Here is an 11784-nt window from a genome sequence, read left to right on the forward strand (position 1 = left end):
ATTTTTGGCCATTTTAACACTTTTTTTTGGTGTTTCTACAGGTCAAATATGGTGTAGTGGATAATCCCTATTTTTGTTGAAAAACAATCCATTCATTCTTCTATTCCATCAAATGAGATAATCCCTGTTGTTGCTGAAGATGTAGTAGCATAACAGTCCATTCATAAAGATTCATTCAGTTCAGAATTATCATAGCATGTTACAGGAACTGAAGTTCTGGAAGTTAATTATGAAGCTCCAATTCATGTATCTACAATACTTGAAAATGTGGAGATAATTGCTGACGGTGTTGAAGCTTCTGAAGCCATTGGATCAATTTCTCATTCTATTCTGCATACTGAAGCTGAAGATAAAATTCAGAAATTAGTGCAAGATCCAGCTGCTATTGAAGAATCTAATGATGGTAAAGAAACTCATGTATCTAATATTATGTTAGATCTTGAGAATGATCTTTTCTTTCCTGAAGATATGCCTATACATGTAAGACAACAGATTTGAAAGAGTTAGATGCTAAGAAGAAGCAGGATTATTCAGATAATCTCTAGAATGCTCATTGGAAAGATTATACATATCTTATTTCTAGAACACGTGCAATTGAACATCTGGAAACAGCAGAACAGAAGATTACAAATCCTGATGTGCTGAATCATCTGAAAGCGTCTACTTTGGTTGTCCGATCCTTACACACAGCTCATGAAGCAACAACTACTCAAATTAATCAGAATTAAGAATCATTGATTTCTTCAAAGCTGCTTACTCATCAGGAAATTCAGAAACAAATTTCACCAATAGTTACCAGACAAACTACAATTGAAGCCAGTCAAGCTAGATTGGAGGCTAATCAAGCTCAAATGTCTGATCAACTTACTGAAGTACGGAATTCAATGGAGCTGATTCTTTCTCTACTGCTTGGTGATGATGCCAAAAAGGGGGAGAAAATTGTTAAATCTAAATGCAAACAACTACATTGACAGGTATTAATGATGAAAATTCTGGTGAAGGTAATAAGGCAACATAATGAAAGAAGAAGAGTTGAAAAATTGACTGTGACTACTAAAATGCAACAATCTTCACAAGTCACAACCGTTGCTGATGAAGACCAAGGTATTCTGAAGAAAGAAGTTGGTGCTGAAGCGGATCAATATCAATATCTTCCAACTCTGGAAGAAAATTTAATTGAAACAGAAATAATCCAAGTTAGTTTAAGAAGGAAGATTTCTGGAAGCATTCTGAGCTGAGGAAGTGAAGTTAACCTCTGACATTCTTCAAGTTAAAGAAGAAGTTCAGGATGAAGAGTTAAAGTATGATATTCACTGAAGTAACATTGAATACGCATACTTGGTTCCTGAATTTAGATAGTTTTGACATCCTCAATTGGAACTTGTCCATAATTCCATAATGAACAAGTAGGGGGAGATTGTTAGGAGTAATTGATGATATCAAATAGAAATTATCAGAAGCATCTATACGTGGTAATTACTAGCATCAACGGATGATGGTGATAAGCATCGTAGGATGATTACAAGCATCGGTGGATGATGATGACATCGACGGATGCTGGTATTCAACGGATAATGGTATCAACGGATGATGATGTCAATGGATGATGAAATCAGTATTTGTCACATCAGTTGATCTTTGAAGAGGAAAAGGAAATAGGAGTTTCAAGTCGGTGGATGACTTTATCTCAAAAGTAATTGTATAGATTTCCTTGTTGTTAATAGAATATGATTCCTTATATATTGGAAGTTGTGCTCTATAAAAGCATAGTTTAGGTTCGCATTGTTATATCATTCGCATAACCTAGCAGCACTCAAGGATATTTTGTTCATCCTTTCGAGAGAGTACTTGTGTAATAAGTTTTTATAAGATTGATATAAAAACCGTTTGATTATGTTGAAGCTTTGTTTAGTTGATGATATTAACTGTATTCACCCCCTCTACAGTTGTTAAGGGCCAAACAAGAGATTTTCGGATTTACATTATTTTTTAGTGTGTTTCGATAGTTTCGTTGACGCATGTGATTTATATTATCAGAATTTGAGGTTAAAGAGAAGTTATGTGGGCTAGACTCTAGAGAACTTGTGTGAGCAGGAGTTCTATTTCTCTATTAAGTTTTCGAAGAATAATTGTATTAGTTTTGTGCTATTAATTTTTAGAATGCTTTAAATTGTTATTTTTTGAAAGGTCTTGAATATATTTTTGGAAGGTGTTATGTTTGCTTAATAATTGTATATTATAGATGATAGATTATAACTTGAATTACTAAAATTAATTTTTGAAGTGTTTGATTCCCTACGGAAGAGGTAACAAAGAAATTAAGTGCGATTAGAAATTAAGTTGGATAACAATTTATAGAGTTTGTAGTTATATTAGATACATGATTTAATTTTTGAATTAAATTTATTTATTTTAATTTTATTTTGGAAGGTGTTAACATATTTTTAGGAAGGTGTTAACCAACCGACTAAACGAAACCATATTTCGCTTATAATAGTATAAATAAAAAAATGATATTTTTTGTTATGGTCATTTGTTAACATATTTTTGTGTTTTTTAAATTAATTTTGGTTTAATTATGAATATCACTTTAATGATCTAGGTGTAATTCTATTAAATTAATAATATTCTAAACTACTCCTAAAGTTAACATATGTCAACGTGTGTTAATTAGTTAAATTTTGTTTTAATAAAATAATATGGATATTATACACGTATAAGAAAATCTATTACTATATAATTTTGTAATATTAACCAAAATTAAATTTATTAAATTTAATTTGTTTTTAATTTAATTTTAGCTCGGATTAAAAATTATTTTGTTTTAGCACATACGAGTATTATATATTACTTTGATTTGCTTGATGTTATTATATCGATCAATAATTATTTTTCAATATTTATTTTATTTTAACCCGGCTCAATAGTATAATTTTTTAACTGCATGAATAATATTTTTTAGTTTGTTTAAACCGGGCAAAAAAATTTCATTTTTATATTACTAACTATAGTTAGTTATTGTGACAACCCGACCCATATCCCGAGCCTTTTTCAAAAATTGGGTCAAGTCCTGATTACGAGTCTGAAATAAGCCGAAGCATACTGTCCCGAGTATAGCCAACTTGGGTTACGACTAGCCCACCACAGGCCCTCAAAGTATCATGATTTGTTGGTGCACATACTAGTAGTATTTTGCCTTATAAACTTAACAAAAGTCCCAAATCTCCTCGATGTGGGACTGGAGTGTTACAAACTCCCCCACTTAAACTCCTGACGTCCTCGTCAGGGCCGAAACAGACAGCCCGTAGGTCCAAGATCGTACCTCTCTAGCCATTGTGGGATAATACTGGCTGGCTTCGTGTCCCCACCTCCGGACCTCTTGTCATTGTGGGATAATACCACCAGCCTTTGTGTCCCTACCTCCGGCAACTTGACGCAACAAACTTTCGAGAGTCGGCTCTGATACCATATGTGACAACCCGAGTCAAATCCCAAGCCTTTTTCGAAAATCGGGTTAAGTTCTGATTACGAGTCCGAAATAAGTCGAAGCATACTGTCCCGAGTACAGCCAAATTGGGTTACGAATAGCCCACCACAGGCCCCTAAAAGATCATGATTTGTTGGTGTACATAGTAGTAGTATTTTGCCTTATAAACTTAATAGAAGTCCCAAATCTCCTCGATGTGGGACTGAGGTGTTATAGTTATATAGTTTTGAAAGTAGGCACTCACAAGTGTTGGCTCAGTTGGTTAAAGATGGGATAACTATCATCTTGGTCACAGATTCGAATCCCACGGGAGGAGAATTTATGATTATGCCTCCTGAGCCAGAGCTTGTCGCCTAAATACAGTTTACCTTGGTTCACGTGATTTGCAGGCTATTGTGTGAGCCCGCAGGGTGTACCAACGCACCCAAAGGGTAGCGGCTGCGGGTTCACTAATAAATAAAAAGTAGGCAATAAATACTTGCATCAGATAGTTTTGAAATTACAGCAAGTTACATGGAAGAAGTAAGTGGCAATTGAATTGAAAATAAATAGGTGTGTATACCAGTTAAAGTAAATAGAAATTTAGGTTGAGTCCAAGTAAATAAGTGTAAGAGATGTTCCCTTTTAACCTCCTAGGTAAATAGATATTGAATATATATTTTAAATTAAATTTATTTATATTAACTAAATATATTTTAGTTAAATTAATTTTTTTTAGTAATTAAGTCTATCAAATAGTTTTAAAATAAATAAATAGATTACCCGTCCTAGAATAAACGAACAAAACTCTTAACTTTTTAATATTACAAATTGAGAAATTTTGGGATTTACATTATTTTTTTAGGGTGTTACGATAGTTTCATTGACACATGTGATTTATACTATCATATTTTGAGGTTAGAGAGAAGTTATGTAGGCTGGACTCTAAAACACTTGTATGAGCATGAGTTATATTTCTCTACTAAGTTTTCGAAGAACAACTGTATTAATTTTGTACTATTAACTTTTAGTATGCTTTAAATTATTATTTTTTGAAAGGTCTTGACAATATTTTTGCAAGGTGTTATGTTTTCTTAATAATAGTATATTATAGATGATAGATTATTACTTGAATTATTAAAATTAATTTTTGAAGTGTTTGGTTCTTTACGGAAGAGGTAACAAAGAAGTTGAGTGCAATTAGAAATTAAGTTAGGATAACAATTCATAGAGTTTGTAGTTATATTAGTTACATGATTTAAATTTTTAATTAAATTTTATTTATTTAAATTTTATTTTGAAAGGTATTAACATAATTTTTAGGAAGGTATTAACCAACCGACCAAATGAAATCATGTTTCGCTTATAATAGTATAGTATAGATTATTTTACGAGTTTAAAATTTTTTACATAATTATTATTTATATTATTTCATATTTTTACCTAATTATTATCTTACATTATCTATATATCTTAATGACTACTCTATAATTTACCCATGGGTAAATAAATTTACCCATGACCCAAATCCTATATATTTTGTTATATCCATGGACTATCCAATTAGCTTCAATTGACCCATCTTAATTACTATTTACCTATTTTTGAATTTCAAAATCAATCTATCTATGGAAAATAATTTCAAAAAAATTAAATCATGCATGATTTGCTCCATTCTGTTACATCTCTCTCTCTCTCTCTCTCTCTCTCTCTCTCTCTCTCTCTCTCTCTCTCATTAGAGGCTACAATGGATGACCATTGCATCTGAAAATCAAATATTGGCACGGAAACGATAACAGATTCATGGAATCTCAAGGTATTGCTTCTAACCACTGTTGACTCATAATCAGTTTGCTTATTATCTGTGACTTTTTCATGCGATTAACCGGACATTACATTCTGGACAATTATGTTGTATGGTAGGATCCAAACGTGTTTGTGGTCATAATATTGAAAATATTTTGAATACATCACATACCCCAAGTAATAAAGGTATGAATTCTGATGAGCATGTCGCATTGTTACACTTTTTGTTTTGTAGTTGTTACTGATTTTTTGGTTTTGTCCAATCAGACAAAAAATGTCACGTCCGTGGCAGGAATGTAAATTCCGCTCTCACAGACATGACTAATTCCCATAGTGCAGATAATTACCAGATTAAATCCTCCTACAATGATTCATGTAATATATGACCTTTGATTTTTTGGATCATAATCCATGTGACTGATGTAGTTTGAATCTAGAAGTTATGTTGTAGACGTTAATAAGTTTCTCTTTATTCTTTGCTTTAGTTAAACCCGGATCAGATCCAATAAATATGTGTGGAAATGCATTGTCAGAGAGTAGCAAGGAGAATCAGAATCCACTAATTCTGTCAACTAAATCATCTCTCAGTCGATCAAATTTTGAGCATAGCCAATGTCTGGCGTCTACTGTGGTTCAGATAAAACTCTGCTTCTGAACACTCTAACGATTTGAGTATAGTTAATGTCATTTATTTTTTATTGTTACAGGTACCTAACCTTCATCGTTGAAGCAGTCTTTGAGGACGAATCATGCAGAATATCTTATCTGTAATCCTCTTAAAACAATTAATGGTAACTTGAATTGCTGAACAATCATGTATGTTATTAGGCCTGATATTTATGTCTACTTTGTATTCCCCTTTCATGGATGCAGGTAATTCTTTAAGCCAGTCTCCTCTGGAACCTCTATCAACAAATCTTGAATGTAGTCAGAAATTACAGTTTGCAGGTTAGTCCACTTTGACATGTTTTTGTTTGCTTGTTAATGTAGTACTAATATTGTGTTTATACAATACCATGTTCAGCATTCAGTGGAATTGAAAATAGGTATCATAAAGTTACAAGATATTAACGTTCAAATATGTAATCAACCAATCTTTAGAGATTTTTTATTGTGTTTGGAAGATTTAGGCCAACAGTCTCGGCCCTATCTTGACACGATAAATGCTGGTAAATTCCCAAATTTTAGTTTATAGCTTTAAAATACTTGAACTTAACAATGCATGTTGATTATGCAGTTCCAGTTGTCAGTAATTACCAATCCAGTGATAAGGAGAGTTTAACCACAGGACAGATGTTAATGACAAGTCTCCATGAAGTTCAAGTTGACACTAATTTCCAGCCAAGTTTTGAAAAACTGGCTAGTGACGGATGTTACCTCAATACTGTTCCAAAAGTAATACCAAACCTTAAACAACCTGGTTAACAACAATTACTCTGGTCAGTTATTTATTTTTATGCTAAAGAATACTGTTTGCTAATATAAATGTCTTTACTGGAAATTGCAGAAAAAACCCAGATGAGGGTGCATCGAAAGAACTGCAGTTATAAGGAACACAAAGTATTCCTTAGTACACTGACGGATGATCCAACTTTTAGCGAAAGTATTTTGCACAAGCATGTAGGAAACGCGTCACCTTCGGATGCTTCTCAAACATTAGGAACAACTTACTAAACTAATTGTTGAAAAAAATATTTTTTTTAAATTAAATGATATTGGCTGTCACTATTATGTTTTTTCCAGGTAAAAGAAAATATAGGGTGTGCGGAAAGACTCAACATGCCAGATAATTAGTCGATAATTTACTATACACGCTGCAAGAAACACGTCACGTTTATACAGTTCTCAACCATTAGGTCAATATATGCAAATTATTATATTTGTACACGATCTGTCCAGGTTTTTGTCATTTTTAAACCACTCCCTCCTTAGCACATCCTTAGCTTGATCTTGATTAAATTGAATTTCTTTAGCCATTTCCAATAACACCTCTTCGACACTCATTATACCTCCGTTGTTAATCAGGTTATCGATCATGTTGAAAACAGATTGTTGAATGTAAGACATCGCCTTATTGAACTTCTTAACTCCCTGATTCTCTGCAGCTTCCTTGAGTTGAGGGCCACCGTTGGGACCTTGCTTCCACCCACTTGAAATCCCGGCTCTCCTTGCAGACCAATGAGCCTATCCATCCTCGAGACTTCCATAAGATGCCCATTTTTAAAGACAGCCTTACTTTTACTTCCCGCCTGATTTGTCCAGCAATTCTAAAGCAGAGGTAGAGAATAAACCGTCATTGTTAAAAGAAGCACCTTCACCCATCTCTGCTTTCCCCTTATCTATGAAGAAGGGGTCCACCCCATGCTTAGAATCTTCTTCTTTCGAATTGAAAATGAGTAACAAGTCCTTTTCATAGAATAAAAAGTTCTTTCGACTCGAATGATATGTATCTTTAATTATTTTATTGAATTAAGCAGCCTTTTTGTTTTTGCTAAACTGCACTAAGCATCATTGTGTTTTTCAGGATACACTTGCTGTTGCTTTATCTTTATTTTTACTTGATATTGATATGCCACTGTTTTGGAGTAGAGTCAATGCATGTATGATTTGCTGTTTTTCTAAGGGCATTTTTCTAAACATGCCCTTAGAGTCAGGAGAGGACGGCCATTTGATTAGTGTTTGCATGATGGTAACGCTTGATTACGTTTCTAGCTACATAAATGATCGGAAAATGTATGATGGTAAGTATTTCAAGGATTCTATATTTCTGTTTGCAATGCAGGGTGGTTGAGATGGTTGGTTTCACAAAGGATTTCATAATTGTAATTGCTGGAGAATCTATATGAGCAGGTCAGTCGGCTAGGAAAGAATTAAATTTTTGATTGTGTACAACTTTCTTTTTACTCGTCACCTCACAGTGTAGGCTAGCTTTTTCTGTTTTCTGATATCTTCTCACTTTGCAGTAAAAAGATCCACTCTCATTTCCTAGATACATACATTATTATGTATGTTACAAGGTGCAAAATCAATAGGTGCCGGAGCTGAGCTTTTAAATAGAAAACGAAAACTTTCTTTTTGTCACGATTGACCAAGTACAACTTGGTCTTATATTTATCATATCACATACTCTTTACTCTCTTTTTCCCATTTAATTATCTATATCACTTTTTGATATATTGAAAAAAAAATTGTATAAAAATTTTATATTTAAACTTTTATTCAAAAAAAAAGTTAAAAAAAAACATTACAAAACTGTGTTTTATAAAAGTCTCCAAAGGGAGTAGAATTTTTATTATGGAGAAGTACAAGATTATGCTGGTAAGCGGCCCAATGGGTTATTTTAAAATTTTTAATTTATAATTAAAGTTAAAAAGTATCTTGAAGTTTAAAGATATACGAAAGTATAGTACAATTATCTTTTATAGCTATTAACAAATTACCAAAAATACTAATTTTTCTAATTTGTTTTGCGATTTTACAATTTTTTGAATATTTTTATAAAAGTACGGAAGCAATTTGAATTTGAGGTTGTACGAGGTTACATGGAATTCTAAAAACTCGTCAAAATTTGCATCTAGTCGAATCTAATTGCTGAAAATCGTATTTTTTGCAAAAAAATTAAAAAAATAGTATTTTTACAAATAAAAAGATATTTTTGCAAAAAATTTTAAGAAATGACAGTATTTTTACAAAAATATTTTTTAACCTTAGGTATTTTCTTTGAAAAAACCATTTATTTAGATGTTTGATAATTTTACTTACTTATAAGTTAATGATATATTTATAAGTTAAAATATTTTCTCAAAATTTAAATTTTGTGGCTAGTATTAATCCAGTCAAATCATAAACATTCACAAATATTAACACAAAATTATAGGATAACTTAATTTTTTTGGTTTTTTGTCTATTACGGTGGTTAAATCTTTCAAATCAAATTGATAAGAACCGTCAAATTTAATTTTGAAGTTTTTCTGGATTATAGTGTCAGGTTTGAATTTCACACGTATTAATCAATAATATTAAAATGTATACACGGATTTTAGGTTTGAATTTGCCAACAACATAAATTTATTAAACATATTTTATTTTACTTTATTTAATCTTTGTTAAATATTCAATATACTTAAAATCAAATTATAATTATCATAATTAATATTCTACTAAGTTATTGTTATTAAAATTAAATTTATTTTTTATAATATATGTATATTAGAATTTGATCCAATTTATATCTAATAAATAAAAAATAAAAATATTAATTTTGAACTTACTTTATAAAATACTTCTTTGACCCAATTTATCTGTTTAATTTTTGACAATCAAATTGATTAAATTTTGATTATAAACAAGAACTCATTCTTTCACTGTTTTGAAAAACTGAAAATTATATATTAATGTAGATTAAACATAATTTCTAATAATATAATTCTTATAAATATTTTCAAAAAAATATAATATTTTGTAATTTGGAAGCAATTATTCTAAATTTTTCGTTCGTCTGGAAAATAAAGAGCGGGAGCGAGGTTGTGAGCATATGGAAGCGAGTGTTGACATTGGATATCAAGATAGCCACCGACAAAGTGTGTCTGGATAATAGTGGTATTTCAGTCGTTTCTTTTTCATTACTGTTAAAAGTTTGACTTTTGTCTAAACTAAAATTGGGGGTGCGTGAGTTTGTTAGGAGTAATTCAGATCAAACTTAAAATATGGGAATTATTGAGAAAAGACCTACTTGTATATCTTTATACACAAAATATAAGCCACCCATCCTGCAATTGTAAACACATGAACTCTAAATTAATTTAAACACTTGTAATGAGACAAAGACATGGAGTACACTTAATTGACCATCCCTCTAAAAAAACACCCGGATTAAATTTAATGGGAAGCCAGGCTCTGCCTGCCAAATAATTCAGGAAAATGTAGCATTAGTTACTTGAGTATTATTAAATCAACCAACCATGAAATACAACCATATTAATTACTTTCCAAAGAATATTTACTTTTACTAGCAGTACAATTGAGCTTGTTAGAATGATGCAGTGAAAAAAACAACATAAAGATTGTAAAAAGAAACAGAGAGTACTCACCTGCAGCAGGGAAGGGGGGGCATTTCAGGAACATTACTTAGTAATGGCATAAACTGCATAAAGAATTCCAGGTAGATATCCAAAAAAGCTGAGCAGCAAACAGATCCAGAACTCCAGCTTGCATCCATTAAAAAAAACCCATCAACTTTTATTATCAATTTACATGTAAGCAGAATTTATCATTACACAATGTACAAAATGCCACACAACACATATAGAACAAGCACACACTCATATCATATAACACTAAATTTATGCATGGGAGCATAGGAATGCACCAATTTAAAACTCATTCTGGGCTTTGAATTGGAGAATGAGACCAAAATAATTTCATGCCAGAAACAAAAATGTCAAAAACCATTTTCATAAAATACATATATTGTTCATTAAAACGGCGCATGTGAGTTGGGTTCAGACTATTTGTGAGACGGTCCATGGACGGGAGAACATTCATCATTTAGCTAAAAAATATCAAAACTTAAAGCATTACTTATCTAAGTATTTATAGCGATTACAAAGAAATGCAGCCTGATCAACACCAAATAAATAAATATATTGAATGAGAAAATGAGCTGAAGATACCAAACCTCACAACCAAACCTCAGGAAAACACCAAGAGGAGGGAGAATAATGGCCACAAGAATCTCAATGCATGTGACTTGACCTTCGTTCATCTTAAATTTTCTTTTGACAAAAAATACATAAATCTATTTTTCAGAGATTTTGAAAAGGAAGAATTTGAATGATATGTGGATTACTCTTCCTGCGAATGCATGGGTGTTTTTTTTCCTTTTTCTCAAGTAGAAGAATGCATGAGATTTTTGCCCACAGAACCATAGACTTTCATATGTTGTATATCATATCCTCTAAATTTACGGGAAAAGAGTGTATATAGGTGGCCATACATTACCCTTGTTTTATACCGTTATCCCCCCATTTTTATATATAAACAACATAAGGATTTCTATTAAAAAATCAGTAGCAAATGGATGTTCACATCATTGAAGTACTAGGTGCTAGCGCAGAGCAAAATATCAAATTAAAATTCAAACTGAACCAAAACCAATAAAAATTTATGCAAGACTGAAATCGAAAAGTTAATAATCGAACCGATTTAAATGGTTAGGTTCTGGTTATAGGTTTAAACCGAATCGATTGTTTAATAAATAAATAACTTATATAAATTTATGTATATTATATAAAATTTAAAAAATCAAACAAATAAATATAAGATATTTATATGGTTAACAACTCTATAAATCATTTTGTTAAGCTGATTAATGTTACTCTGTAAAATCTAGCAGGGGGTTCACTAGAGCATAACATACAATGTAAAAAATTTACATTATGCAGCCTACGTACTTCCTAGTGTTATGCAAGTCAAGTACATTAGTTTTGGCTAAAAATGAATATGTGATTAGT

The 11784-nt window shown here is 31.5% G+C and overlaps 1 long non-coding RNA gene across 1 annotated transcript; it reads left to right on the forward strand.

The window, feature by feature from the left end:
• Nucleotides 1-7099: 7099 nt before the first annotated feature.
• LOC141720326 (uncharacterized) lies at nt 7100-8388 on the forward strand. Its single transcript, XR_012574241.1, has 3 exons — nt 7100-7961; nt 8055-8122; nt 8236-8388. It is a non-coding gene; the product is annotated as an uncharacterized LOC141720326 (long non-coding RNA).
• The last annotated feature ends 3396 nt before the right edge of the window (nt 8389-11784 follow it).

Source organism: Apium graveolens, chromosome 1 (assembly GCF_009905375.1).
Source record: "Apium graveolens cultivar Ventura chromosome 1, ASM990537v1, whole genome shotgun sequence".
Lineage (NCBI taxonomy): Eukaryota > Viridiplantae > Streptophyta > Magnoliopsida > Apiales > Apiaceae > Apium > Apium graveolens.